We start from the raw sequence: 14,580 nt of genomic DNA, 5'->3' as shown, positions 1-14,580 counted from the left end.
CTAAGGCCTGGCACTGAGGGGGAACCAGAGTGGACAAGGGTCTTAATGAGATTGAAAGCAAGCCTCAAAGTGGCTTTTTCTCTGATTGGATTAGCTTCACTGGCAGCCAGAAACTAAAGGAATCATCTGCTGATCATTCATGTCCTCTGCAGTTTCTGTGAAGCAGTGTCTGATATTCAATCCCTGGATTCCATGCATGCCAAGAGTCAGAAATATGAGCAAAAGACAGGTGTAGGAACAGACAGATGATCAGATGTGGATTTCAGTGAAAAGCATTGTGACACTTTTTTAAAATTTCCTCCTTGTTTCTGATGAGAAGTATGTTGTCATTTGAATTATTTTCCCTTTAAATGTCATTTCTCTCTTGTTGATTTCATTATATTTTTAATGCCTATAGTTTTCAAAATTTATGCCATGCCTTGGTGTGGATTGCTTTGGGCTTATCCTTTTTATGGTTCACTCAGCTTTCTTGAATCTGTAAAATTACGTGTTTTACTGAACTTTGGAAGTTATTAGCCTTCTATTTCTTTTTTTTTTTTTTTAAGATTTTTATTTAGATATTTGAAAGATAGAGTTACAGTGAGAGATAGACTAAGAAAGGTCTTCCATCCTCTGGTTCACTCCAAATAACCACTGGGCCTATCCAAAGCCAGGAACTTCTTCCAGGTCTCCAGTGTGGGTGCAGGGGCCCAAATGCTTGGGCCATCTTCTCCTGCTTTCCCAGGCCAATGCAGAGAGCTGGATCAGAAGTGGAGCAGCTGGGACTCAAACCAGCGCACGTATGGGATGCCATCACTGCAGGTGGTGGCTTTACTGCTGCACCACAGCGCTGGCCCCAGCCTTTATTTCTCAGAGTACTTTTTCTGCCCTGGCCTATTTCTTTTTTCTTCCTGGGACTCCATGACTTGGAAGATAGATCTTTTGTTGTAGTCACACAGATCCCAAGGCTTTATTTATTTTTCAGTCTATTTTCTGTGTGCCATTCAAATGGGATAGTTTCTTTTGTTCTGTCTTCCAGTTCAATGATTCTTTCCTCTGTGCTCTCCATTCTTTTGTTACATCCATCTATTGAGTCTTTTTGGCTATCGTATTGTGTTGTTTTTTCTTATCTCTTTTTTTTCCTGTGCTTTATCTAAATCTTTTATATATTTTCCTTTTTGAGACTCTGTATTTTTAAAATACATTTATTATATTTATTTAAAAGGCAGAGTGCCTGAGAAGGTAAGAAAGAGAAAGAGATCTTCCATCCGCTGGTTCACTCCCCAAATGGCTGCATCAGCCAAGCCTGGAACAGGCTGAAACCAGGAGCCTGGAACTCCTTCTGGGTCTCCCATGTAGGTGGCAGGGGCTCAAGTACTTGAGCCACTGTCTTAAGCATCTTTCCCAGGCGCATTATCAGGGAGCTGGACTGGAAGTGGGGCAACTGAGACTCAAACCAGTACTCTGATATGGGATGCCGGTGTTGCAGGTGGTGACTTAACCTGCTATGCCACAACACTGACCCACTATTTTTGTTCTAAAGTATGTATATAATTTTTCCTTGAGTCATGCTAGTGATAGTTATTTACAGATCTTTTGAGATAATTGTAACATCTCCATCATCTTAGTATTGGCCATTATGGATTGTCCTTTTTTCATTCAGTTTGAGATATTCCTGGTTCTTGGTATGGAGAGTGATTTTCAATTGGTATCCTGACTGACACTTTGGGTATTTATTATGTTCTGAGACCCTGGCTCCTATGTAAATGTTCCCGTTTAGCTAGTTTCCACTGGTACTGCTCCAGCATCTTAAGGAGAGAAGTCTGTCCTCACTATTGCCCTGTGGGAATCCAAGTCCAAGTCGCCCACTTTGCCTCTTTAGTTGATATTCTTCATTAGTGCTTGTCAGTGATGGGAGTTCTGGCTTCCGCTTACTCCTCCCTGGCCTGAGGGGCCAGTGTATCTCATTATCCCTCCCCTCTGTCCCCTGCAGGAGGATGGGTCTCTTATCTGCAGTGGTGAAAGGCCTGACTCATTGCTAAGGCCTCCTCTGACACCAACCTGTGGAAGGAAGGGCACCTTGTAGCCAAATTCTCCAAGTGTTCTTCACTACAAAAATCTTTAAAATGTACTTTTTTCTCCATAAGTTAACCAGGCAGAAAACCTTGCACTGACATGGCTTGTATTCCCAGGACCTTCAGTTCTTTAGGGATGAACTAACTGGCTGGTGTCATTGCTTATATCGAGAAAGTTTTATTTTTGTCTTTTAAATCCTTTTTTCAACAAACTTTTTTTTTTTTTTTTTGACAGGCAGAGTGGACAGTGAGGGAGAGAGACAGAGAGAAAGGTCTTCCTTTGCCGTTGGTTCACCCTCCAATGGCCGCTGTGGCCGGCGCACCACGCTGATCCGATGGCAGGAGCCAGGTGCTTCTCCTGGTCTCCCATGGGGTGCAGGGCCCAAGCACTTGGGCCATCCTCCACTGCACTCCCTGGCCACAGCAGAGAGCTGGCCTGGAAGAGGGAACCGGGACAGAATCCGGTGCCCTGACCTGGACTAGAACCCGGTGTGCCGGCGCTGCAAGGCGGAGGATTAGCCTAGTGAGCCACGGCGCCGGCCTTTTTCAACAAACTTTTAAAAGTCTCTACTTAGGAGGAGAAATAGAGGAAGGACATTTACTCTACACCCACAGAAGGACTCATCATTTCCTTTTAGTCTGTGGCCATTTGCAAACATTTTGTTTTTTTAAGATTTTATTTATTTATTTATTTGACAGGTAGAGTTACAGACAATGAGAGACAGAGACAGTGAGAAAGGTCTTCCTTCCATTGGTCCACGCCCCAAATGGCCGCAATAGCCGGCATGCTGCGCCAATCCAAAGCCAGGTGCCTCTCCTGGTCTCCCATGCAGGTACAGGGCCCAAGCACTTGGGCCATCCTCCACTGCCTTCCCGGGCCACAGCAGAGAGCTGGACTGGAAGAGGAGCAACCGGGACTAGAACCCGGCACCCATATGGGACGCTGGCACCGCAGTTGGATGGTTAACCTATTGTGCCACTGTGCTGGCTCCAGTCTGTGGCCATTTGCTTTATTGGATAGACTTTTGTCACTGTGACTCATTTTTAGCACTTAAATTCTTTTTTAAGAAAAAGTATGCCTCATCTAGAAATGGAGGTTCTAAAAATAAACTTTTAGTTCTAAGAATTGTTTTGCAGAAAGTGACAATTTTCCATATTCCATTTTATTAAAAATATACACATAAATTTTTAGTTTTCTTCGATAGTTAGAAATGTCCCAGTATAGTTTATGTATTAGTTATGCATAATTTTAATATAATACTTTAGATATTACATTTATTAAACCCCCTTCCATTTTTATGCATTAATTTTGCATGATTGATAAAAGTTGATCCAACTGATTATCATATTGTTTTCCTAAATTCAGGTTTCTTTACAAGTGCATCAAAGGATGAAAATTGCCTAAGAAATCACCAAATACTACTCTGAAGGATTTGAAATAAGCAGGGTAAGTTTAGTAGCATCTTAAATACTATCTGAATTTTTATAGTGAATTTCTAATTTTGGCCTAGATTGTGCCCAATAACCTGTACCCTGGGAAGAACATACCCCTTTTATTTCACTTTATTCCTGCAGTGGTTTTCAGTTTTCTTTTGGATCAGGGACACCTTTGATGATATGCTGAAAGCTGTAGATCTTTTTATAAACATTTATACATTTCCAATCAGAAAGAAACTTCTGAAATCCCCTAGAATTCATGGACCTTTGGTCAACTCTTCTGTGCAGTTCTAAGACATTTTTATATATGCTGCATTAAACATCACAACTCTGTGAACTAGTGGCTAATACTCATATTTTGCAATAAAGAAACGGCTGCTTAAAATGGTATGTGGCTTGTCTAGTAACATAGCTGTCAAATGTGAGAACAGAAGACTTTGATGAATTGTAACAGTTCCTTCAGAGGGCCTTAGCATTTTGTAAGGTTCTTGCTACTTAATGTGTATTGCTCCCTGACAAGGCTATTTCAGGTTTTTCCCACTGTTGTTGCATGTGCGTGTCTAATTCCCCAGGTTATCACAGTGGGTGTTCCCCACACCAGGGTTTGCTTCCTTTCATTTAGTTTCTTTGTTGTATTTAGAGTCCTCTAGCAACTTATCCACTGGAGACTTAACAATTTTTTTGTTTTTGTTTTTTGTTTGTTTTTGTTTTTTGTTTTGCTTTTTATTTTTTGACAGGCAGAGTGGACAGTGTGAGAGAGAGAGAGACAGAGAGAAAGGTCTTCCTTTGCCGTTGGTTCACCCTCCAATGGCCTTATAATGAATTTGTATGTATTGAGAATGTTAACTTTATGTGTTTTACAAATACATTTATCCCTCCTATTGCCTTTTCATTTTATGAATTTTTTATGTATAGAAGTTTTGAAATGTTTAAGCATTCTGACATTTAAGTACTATTTATTCTTTTTTTTAATTAATTATTTCTTATTAGGCAGAGTTAGACAGTGAGAGAGACAGAGAGAAAGGTCTTCCTTCCGTTGATTCACCCCCCAAATGGCCACCACGGCTGGCGCACTGCGCTGATCTGAAGCCAGGAGCCAGGTGTTTCTCCTGGTCTCCCATGCGGGTGCAGGGCCCAAGCACTTGGGCCATCCTCCACTGCCCTCCCAGGCCACAGCAGAGAGCTAGACTAGAACCGACGCCCATATGGGATGCCCACACTGCAGGCTGAGGATTAACCAAGTGAGCCAAGACGCTGACCCCTTTCTTTTCTAAATTATTTTTAAATTTACTTATTTATTTGAATGCCAGAGTTACAGATAGAGGGAGAGACAGAGACAGAGAGAGAGAAAGAAAGAGAGAGATCTTCACCTGCTGGTTCAGTCCCCAAAATCTGTAATGGCTATGACTGGGCCAGACCAAAGCCAGGAGCCTGGAATTCCATCTGGGTCTCCCAGATGGGTACAGAGGCCCAGGAATTTGGATCATCTTCTGCTTTCTCAGGAGAATTAACGGGGAGCTGGATGGAAGGTGGCGCAGCCAGGACATGAACCAACACCCATATGGGATACTAGTGTTGCAGGTGTTGGCTTAATTCTCTGCTCCACAACATCGGCCCCTCTTTCTTTTTTTTTTTTTTTTTTAGTATAGAAATATTCAAATATTTGATGAATTCCAGGAAACATGGACAGACACATATTCAGGTTAAAAAAGAAAAAGCTATAATGAGAATCTTAAAAGATTAATAGAGAATGTCATTTAAGTTGCAAAACTATTTGACTTCTTTTTGTTATCTGTTTATTGGCTGTTTGTCTTTCATCTTTCAATATTTAAACTATTTAATCTTTCATAATTTTAGTAAATGTTTAGTTTTATAAATGAAATTAAATTTTTCTCCTGAAATAGGTAATTCTTAGTTCTGGTTGTATTTATTGAATTTTTTTTTAACCCACTTACTTCAACGTCTACCTTTATCAGATGTGAGAATTCTACTTATACATGTATTTAGCTATCTATACCAATATTGCTTTGATCTAATTCGCTATCACTCTATGTTGATATTATCATACGGTTTTAATGTTATTGTTGCTTTAAAGTCTTGTGTTGGGCTTTCAAAATGTTCATCTTGATTTTTTTGGTATCAGTTTTCACAGATTAATTTTAGAATATATTTGTTAGGTTAAAAAATATACGGAGGATTTTAATGAGAATTGTGTTGAGTTAAAGATTGCTTTGGAGGGAGATTAATGTCTTTGTATTATTACATCTTTGTGGATGTTTTATGTTGTTCATTTCCTCTGGCCTTTGCTATATTTCTTTATGTTTCTTCTACACATATGTGCCTTGGAGTTAGGACATTGAGGACATCAGTTCCCAGCACTAATGCATCTACTCTTTCATTGGCCTACAGAACACTTTTCTTGCCATGCTTGGCTGAACAGCTTACCTTTAGGTCTCTTCTCACTACCTTCTTTTTTTGTTTTGTTTTGTTTTGTTTTGGTAAGACTTATTTATTTATTTGAAAGGCAGAGTTACAGAGAGAGAGGGAGATACAGAGAGAGAGGTCTTCCATCTGCTGATTCACTGCCCAAATGACTGCAATGGCCTGGGCTTGGCCAAGTTGAAGCAGGAGCCAGGAGCTTCTTCCAGGTCTCCCATGTGGGTGCAGGGCCCAAGAACTTGGACCATCCTCTGCTGCTTTCTCAGGCACATTAGCAGGGAGCTGGATAGGAAGTAGAGCAGCTGGGACTTGAACGAGTTCCCATGGTATGCCAGGCATTTCAGGCAGTGGCTTAAGCTGCTACACCATGACACTGGCCCACTTCCTTCATTTTTTAACTTTTATTTTAAGATTTCTAAACATACACAAAAGAGAGTAGGATGAATCCCTATGTATTCATCACCTCGCATTAATAGCTATTGTCAGTGGTAGTAGGTCTCTTTATAGGACAAAGAAGCTTTTTTTGCTATCCCAGCATAGCATATTAACATTTTTGCAGCTGTATATTTAATGTCTGTCTTCTCCATTAGATTGTAAGCTCTATGAAAGTATTAATTCTCCACTGTCTTATCCAGTGCCTGAAACATGCTGGGCTGACAAATTTAAAATGAATGTATTAATATCTGAAAAGGTAGCTAATGGGTTAGAAAAGAGAAACATTTGGTGAAAACCTTTGAAAAACCAAAGTTGAGAAGAACAACTTGGAGAGATTAATATTAACGCCGCAGGTACCATCTTGGGCTCAAATTCATATATGGTTCTGACTAAGCAACTTTATGAACTTACTGTTTTTTCTAAGTAGGCTTTTGTATTGTATTCCAAGAAGAACATGGGTTTTGTTTATGAGGAGCTGTGCATTTTAAGTGACTGAAGTAGCTTTCAGGAATCACTGCTCCCTGAAGTGAAATGGCTCCTTGTTGTCCTGGAGCTTTAGGGCTGAGACCAAGCCCTGCTGTGGCTATGCAGCGAGATTGTGATCTTAAAGCACCTGCCCAGCCATCAGGCTATCTCTGTTTTTCTCCTTAAATTGCTGTTCCCTCCTACCTTTCAGAAACTGTTGAAGCAGAAACCATGGTTACTAGTAGAGGTTCCTTAGGAGCTCTGAAAACATCAGTCAGTTTCCCAGCTGGATTCAAGAGTGATCTAGATAAAAGCATAAGAATAAAGCTCACTGAGGGTCTTCCCCTTACTGAACTGAGTTCTTTCATTAGGGACCACTTTGCATAAAGTGAAATGTTCTTTGTTCCCCCTAAAGTAGACAGATTTTCATTTAAATTAACAGTAAATTAGCACCTGGCTCTTTTTAGAATCTGGAAGAGGGTGACAGTACTATCACCTGTCCTCCACCAGAACCTGCCCTGTCTCTCTCCTCCTCTTTCTTTGTTTCCTTACCACCTTTCCTGGGTCAGGGATGAGGGATGATAATACTGACATGAATGTTCAGGGCTCAGCATAGGAAAGATTGTGAAGTTGTAGCTTTGGCGTAATTTGTGTTGGTGGGGAGGTGGGGGCGGCATGAAATATGCCTAGAAGCTTCATACAATGGTGCCAGGAGTGTATTTGCCAGGATTAGGAAGAGTCAAGGAGTAGCTCTTGTCAGAGGGTCAAAATAAGTGATTTCCAGAAGTTACGCCTGGCAGCAAGCATTGTCTTTGCAGAGGGCACTGTTGAGAAGAGAAAGGAAACCTGCATTTACTAAGACTCTGATATGTGTTGGGTGCCTGCCTGGGTACTTTGCATGACATCATGTTTTCTCTTATACCAGGGCATATTTCTCAACATTCTGAGAAGTTTAACATGACTGGTAATTTTTTTAATTATTTTTTTAATAGTTTCTGAAGCTATGTCATCTTGTGACTGTTTATACCTTCTTCTAATGTAGACCAGAAGTCAGTGAATTATAGCCTATGGGCCATATCTGGCCTGTTTTTGTAAATAAAGTTTTTTCTTATTTATTTATTTAAAAGGGAGAGTTATGACAGTGGGAGGGGAGAGAAAAACAGAGAGAGAGAGAGATCTTCCATCCATTGATCCCCTCCCCAAATGGTCACAATGGCCAGAGCTGGGCCAATCAGGAGCCAGGAGCTTCTTCCAGGTCTCTCATGTGGGTACAGGGGCCAAGCACTTGGGCCACCTTCCACTGCTTTCCAGGTGCATTAGTAGGGAGCTGGATTGGAAATGGAGCAGCTGGGACTCAAACCAGAGCCCATATGGGATGCTGGTGCTGCAGGTGGCAGCTTGAGCAATTAGGCCACAGCGCCACCCCATAAATAAAATTTTATTGGAACACAGTCATACCATCCATTAGGTACATACAGTGCACAGCTGTTTTCATATTCAGACAACAGAGTTGAGTAGTTGTATCAGAGACCCTATAGCCTGCAAAACGTTAAATATTTATTCTCTGTCTCTTTACAGAAGTTTGCTGATTGCTGGTTTTACATGAGCCAGATCAGTCCACCTGGGACTATATGTGGGGATGTTGATATTGAGGGGAAAACACACTCATAGGTTATCTGCTTGTTGACATTAGAATAGTGGCAGCATAAAAAGGAAGGTACTGGGGATTTTTATGAAACTAGTGAGTGTTTTGGATCCTTCTTTATTTTAAGTCCAAACCAAGACTACGAAAGGAAACTCTAAATGTAAACATTGTGTGTCAGCTTTTAAAAAACTATATACAGGGGCCGGTGCTGTGGCGTAGCAGGTGAAGCTACCGCCTGCGGTGCCAGCATCCCTTATGGATGCCATATGGGATGTCCCAGAGGCTCCACTTCTGATCCAGCTCTCTGCTGTGGCCTGAAAAAGCAGAAGAGGATGACCCAAGTGATTGGGCCCCTGCACCTGCCTGGGAGACCCAAAAGAAGCTCCTGGCTCCTGGCTTTGGACTGGCACAGCTCCAGCTGTTGTGGTCATCTGGGATTTGAACCAGTGGATGGAGGACCTGTCTCTGCCTCTGTCTCTCTGTAACTCTGACTTTCAAATAAATAATAAATCTTTTTTAAAAAATAAAATATATACATTTCTTTGCCTTTTTCTATTCCTACATGTGTGCCTATGTCTATACTCTCACATAGATTTATCCTAATTCTGTTACTTATTCATAAACTTAATATAAATGTAGATTTAGACACATATTTCAGTTGGAAATGACGTGACCTTAGTTGGAAGTAACCTTAGAAGTCTTGTGCTCCAAACACCTTTGTTTTACAGATGGCAAAACTGAGTCCCTTAGAAGTTGTCATATACCTGGTATTACAGAAGCAAAGTAGTGGCAAGTCCCGGGAGTAAAAATCTGTTTCGTAAGATTCCTTTTGTCATGCATGGAGGCCTTCACATATGAAGTTTTCCCTGTAAGGCTTTGTCCAATGTGTCTCCCTCTCTCCCTCCCTCCCTTCCTTTCTCCTCTCCCCTTTCCCCCTCAAAAAAAAAAAAAAAAAAAAAAAAAAAGAAAGAAAGAAAGAAAGAACTAAAGAAGCAGCTGAACAGAAAGTGTTAACCCTGGATTCCAATTAAACCCTGCTTCTCACATCATTGCAATTTTTAGGAAAGGAACCATTCTTTGATAAAAAAGAAATGGGAATCTAGAAGATACATTGGGATTGTCAGGATTACTGTGGACTAAAATCCATATTAAAATTCATGTAAGGGGAACTTGCAGTTAATCAAGTAAACACATTGCCTTAGACAATCCAGAATTTGTGTTACAAGTAGGTTACATGTGCTTAAGTGTTTTTCTTTTGTGAACTGAACAAACTATAAATTGAAATTTATGGTAAAAATGCTTAATTTACGATCTCATAACTTAATAAAAGAGGCTTTGTTAAGAAATTAGATGTGGTTTAGCTAGAAAGATAGGAGAAGCACTCCAGAGATTGTAACCATTGTACTTCCATATTCCTGACAGTGATGTTAGAGTCACAGCTGGAGCAGAGTCTTTATTTTCTTCAAATTCAGAGTTAGAAAGGCCTCTCCCTTGATTGCATCAGAAAGTAATCACAAAATTTCTTCTTGAGGATTCCATGGGGACTCATCTTAGGCAAGAGAAATCCTAAGAGAACCTTGCATAGACAGAAGATGTTCCTTGGAAAGTAGACTACCACAGCAGATATTAGCATCGTTTTTCTTCATTCTGTAGGTGATTTATAAAACCTTCACAGCAGAATTATTTGCCTGTTTTTAATTAACCTCGAAAGACTTATGTAATTGTTCTTTCTTTCCCTATCTGTGCTGATTCAAGTCTCTGAACTTTCTTTCCTTTTACATTTGAAAAGTGTTTTAAGTTTTCTCTCTTAGAAATATAATGAACAAATTCATGCTGTAGCTCAGTATACCTAACTAATTTTAAATTTGAATGCAATGAGACTACCTTCTACTTTTTTTTTTTTTAAGTTTATTTATTTGAAAGATAAAGTTACAGAATGAGAGAAGAAACAGATCTCCTATACAGTGGGCAGAGCTGAGCGAGGCCTAAACTGGAACCTGGAACTTCATCCAGGTCTCCCACCCACATGGGTCGCAGGGGCCCAGGTACTTGGGACTGCTTTCCCAGCCGTATTAACAGGGAGCTGAATCACAAGTGGAGCAGCCAGGACTTGAACCGGTGCTCATATGGGATGCTGGCATTGCAGGCAGCAGCTTAACCCACTGTGTCACAATCTTCCGTTTTAAAAATACATGATTGAGTGAACCATTTGGCCTACTAGTTAAACACCTGGCTCCACTCCATTCCAGCCTCCTGCCAGTGCAGACCCGATGAGGCAGCAAGTGATAGTTCAAGTAGTTGGGTCCTTGCTGCCTGTTAAGGAGTAGATTGAGTTCCTACTCAAAGCTTCAGCTTGGCCGACCTTGTGTGGGCTTTTGGAGGGTGAACCAGGGAATAAGAGTTCTTTCTGTCCCTCTGTTTGTTTATCTCTCCTTCTCTGTGTCTCTCAAGTAAAAAATAAGAATAGAAATGCATGGTTAGTATTTATTTTTCAGGAATTTAAGCCATTGTAGTAATTTAATGTCTTCTTTAGTTTGGTATTTTTATCGAAGTTCTATCTCCAACTAGATTTCCTCAAGAAGAGAATTAAATGGATCAAATATTTAAATGTGGGGTTCTAAATAAATGTATTCATTACAGTTGGTTCATTAGAGTTGAGGTTGATATTATATCATTGTAACGGTTTGATTCTTACCTATCTGGAACTCTGAGCTGGTAGCATAGTTTATCAGTTCCACAGGTTGAGTAACCCTTATCTGAAATGCCTGGGTCCTGATGTGTTTAAGATTTTGGATTTTTTTTTTCAGAGTTTGGAGTATTTGTATAGGCATAATGTGTTATCTTAGGGATGACAACAAGTCTAAACATGCAATTCATTTTTGTTTTATATGTGCCTTATACATATAACATGAAGGAAATTTGATGGAGTACTTTTTGTGTGCCTGTATTTGGACTGTAACTTGTCACATGAGATCAGGTGTGGAATTTTCTACTTGTGGCCTCTTACCAGTTTTCAAAAAATTTCTCATTTTGGAACATTTGCATTCTGGATTTTGTGTTAGATATGCTTTGTGTGTAGTATTTTTAAAGTTCTTTTAAACCATGTTTCTCTTTGATAGTTAAATAAGTCATCTTGTTTTTTCTTTACTATTGTTAGAAATTTAAAGTAAAGTTTGTTTAACCAAAAAAAAAATTAGATACAAAGTACTGCCTTGTTTTGAAACTTAACACATATACAATTTATCAAATTCTATTTAAATTTACAGAATAGAAATCTCTTTTTAAAGTTTCTTTTAAATTTATTTTCATTTTATTTGGAAGACAGAGATCTTCTACCCACTGGTTCATTTCCTAAATGCCTGCCTGTAACAGCCAGGGCTGGAGCAGGTGGAAGCCTGGAACTGCGAACTCAATCTGGGGCTTCCACATGGCCAGCAGGCACACAGCTCCTTGAGCCATCATCCGCTACTTACCAGAGTGTGCTTTAGCAGGATGCAGAGTTGGAGCTCAGGAGTGGAGCCTGGACTCTGACGCAGGTGTTATCTTAACTGCTGTGCCAGATGCCCACCCAAGAATAGAATTTTCTACCATGAGTTCCATGTACCTCTTCAGAGGGTCGTTCAACTCTCCTGATGTTACATACAAATTTTTTTCTGTGTGGAAAATCTTTTGAGATAAAATATTTGTAGCTATTATTGCAATCTCAAAGCTGTCCATTACCCAAACATGGTTAAAAACCATTTTTGTATATGCCTCTGAAGCATGCAAAAGAATATTTAAGGTAAATTTGCTTTGTTTTCTAGAATCATCTAATCAGGGCTGGGTATTTGGCAGAGTGGTTAATATGCTGCTTGGAATACATACTTGGAATACTGCTTGGAATATCTGAGTGCCTGGTGTCTGTCCTGGCTCTTCCACTTTGGATCTAGGTTCTTGCTCATATGTGCACTGGGAGGCAACAAATTATGACTGAAGCCGTTGGGTCCCTACCAGTCTTGTGGGAGATCCATATTGTGTTCTGGGCTCCTGACGTCAGCCTGGCCCAGACCCACTATTACAGGCATTTGGCGAGTGAACCAGCAGATGAAAGGTCTCTCTGTCTCTCTCTGTCTCCCTGCCTTTCAAATAAAATGAAGATGAATAAAATTAAAAAAAAAAAATAAGAGAAAAACATAGCAGATCTGTTTGAAAAATATCCAAGAAGAATCTTTTAGTGACTAAGAGAAAATGGAAGCCCCCAGAAGTTCAGTGATTTACCAAAGGGTGTTGTTTAATCCTTGGTATATTAGCAGGGGACCCAATGGGGCTCGTGTGGTATACTGATTGATTTCTTAGGGCCTTTTTAGCCTTCCAGCCTCTGCACAGGGATTTTTAGCTTTCAGCATGGCAAGAATATGTTTGTATTTGAATATACAGCTTTTATGGGGACAACAGAGGTCTCTAATAATTTGTCCCAGTTATTTCAAGAAGTGTGATATTAGGCAGTCTCTTAGAAGGTGTGTGTATGGAGGACCCCATAGTCCCAGAGGAAGACCTCTTAATCTCTATTTTAAAAATCTGTATCTTTGAAAGTATCCGTGTTGAAATAGATTTTTAGGAGCAAGATCACGAGATGTCAGACTACAGGAATGTCAAGCTTGTAAGCATTTCATTCATTTAACAAATATTTATTATGTGCTTACTATGCACATGTAGATTTTACCGGTTGATAAAGAATACTTGAGGAGATGTAGTGTGTATTTTTCCAATTCCAGTTAATCCATTTGACTTTTCAAACTGAACAAGATTCTTCAGTATTTTAAGTCTTAGCTTAATATTCCTTAGCTTAAGATTCCTTAGCCAGTTCAACACAAAGACATCATTCAAAAGAAATATTAACAATGTAATATTTGTATTGTTTGGTTTTACTTGCTATGCTTTTGATTTTACTTCACATTTAACAGATAAAATTGGTTTCCAAGGGTCAGTACATGATGAGCAGTGTTTTAGCTATAACAGGTAGGGTTCCGTTGGTACTAGAACTTCAGTGTCACTTATCTATACTCCCTTGAATTAAATCCTGAGCTTATAACCTTGCGATAGTTACCATATTATTTTAATTGTTTCTTTTCTCTACTAAACCTCCCCAAGTCCTTGAGGACAGAGACATTAACTAGGTCAAATTTTTAAAAGTTTATTAGAGGGGCCAGCACTGTGGCGCAGTGGGTTAAAGCCCTGGCCTGAAGTGCTGGCATCCCAAATGGGCGCCAATTCAAGTCCTGGCTGCTCCTATTCCGATCCAGCTCTCTGGGAAGCAGTAGAAGATGGCTCAAGCTCTTGGCCCCCTGCACCCACGTGGGAGACCTAGAAGAAGCTCCTGGCTCCTGGCTTCGGATCAGCGCAGCTCTGGCCATTGCGGCCATCTGGGGAGTGAACCACGGATGGAAGACCTCTCTCTCTGTCTCTCCCTCTCTCTGTAACTCTGTCTTTCAAATAAATAAAATAAATCTTTTTTAAAAAGTTTATTAGAGATAATATATTTTTTTTTATTTTTATTTATTTATTTATTTTTTTTACAGGCAGAGTGGACATTGAGAGAGAGAGACAGAGAGAAAGGTCTTCCTTTGCCATTGGTTCACCCTCCAATGGCTGGCGCGCTGCGGCCGGCACACCGCGCTGATCCGATGGCAGGAGCCAGGAGCCAGGTGCTTTTCCTGGTCTCCCATGGGGTGCAGGGCCCAAGTACTTGGGCCATCCTCCACTGCACTCCCTGGCCACAGCAGAGAGCTGGCCTGGAAGAGGGGCAACCGGGACAGAATCCGGCGCCCCGACCGGGACTAGAACCCGGTGTGCTGGCGCCGCAAGGCGGAGGATTAGCCTAGTGAGCTGCGGTGCCGGCCTAGAGATAATATATTTTTTAATATTGTTTAAGATTTATTTACCTTCAAAGTCAAAATTAGGAGCTGGCGCTGTGGTGTAGCCGGTAAAACTGCCCCTGCAGTGCCGGCATCCCATATGGGCGCCGGTTTGAGTCCCAGCAGCCCCACTTCCAATCCAGCTCTCTGCTGTGGCCTGGAAAAGCAGTAGAGGATGGCCCAAATCATTGGGGCTCTGCATGTGGGAGAC

At 40.6% G+C, this 14,580-nt stretch overlaps 1 protein-coding gene across 9 annotated transcripts in view; it reads left to right on the top strand.

Annotated features, from left to right (window-relative positions):
* NCOA1 (nuclear receptor coactivator 1) overlaps nucleotides 1-14,580 on the top strand; it is a 262,111-nt gene that overhangs the window by 98,743 nt on the left and 148,788 nt on the right. For 8 of the 9 annotated variants that reach the window (XM_089326750.1, XM_051843198.3, XM_089326752.1 and 5 more), the window contains exon 3: nucleotides 3,421-3,501. The gene's annotated coding sequence lies outside the window, so the exon portion shown is untranslated. Of the gene's footprint in view, nucleotides 1-3,420; nucleotides 3,502-4,228; nucleotides 4,318-14,580 lie in introns of those variants that run through there. The other variant, XM_070069362.2, reaches the window with a different exon arrangement.

This window comes from Oryctolagus cuniculus, chromosome 2, assembly GCF_051225735.1.
Source record: "Oryctolagus cuniculus isolate XC-2025 breed Fujian yellow rabbit chromosome 2, ASM5122573v1, whole genome shotgun sequence".
In the NCBI taxonomy this organism is placed as follows: Eukaryota; Metazoa; Chordata; class Mammalia; order Lagomorpha; family Leporidae; genus Oryctolagus; species Oryctolagus cuniculus.
This window is presented reverse-complemented; position numbering and strand designations above follow the sequence as displayed.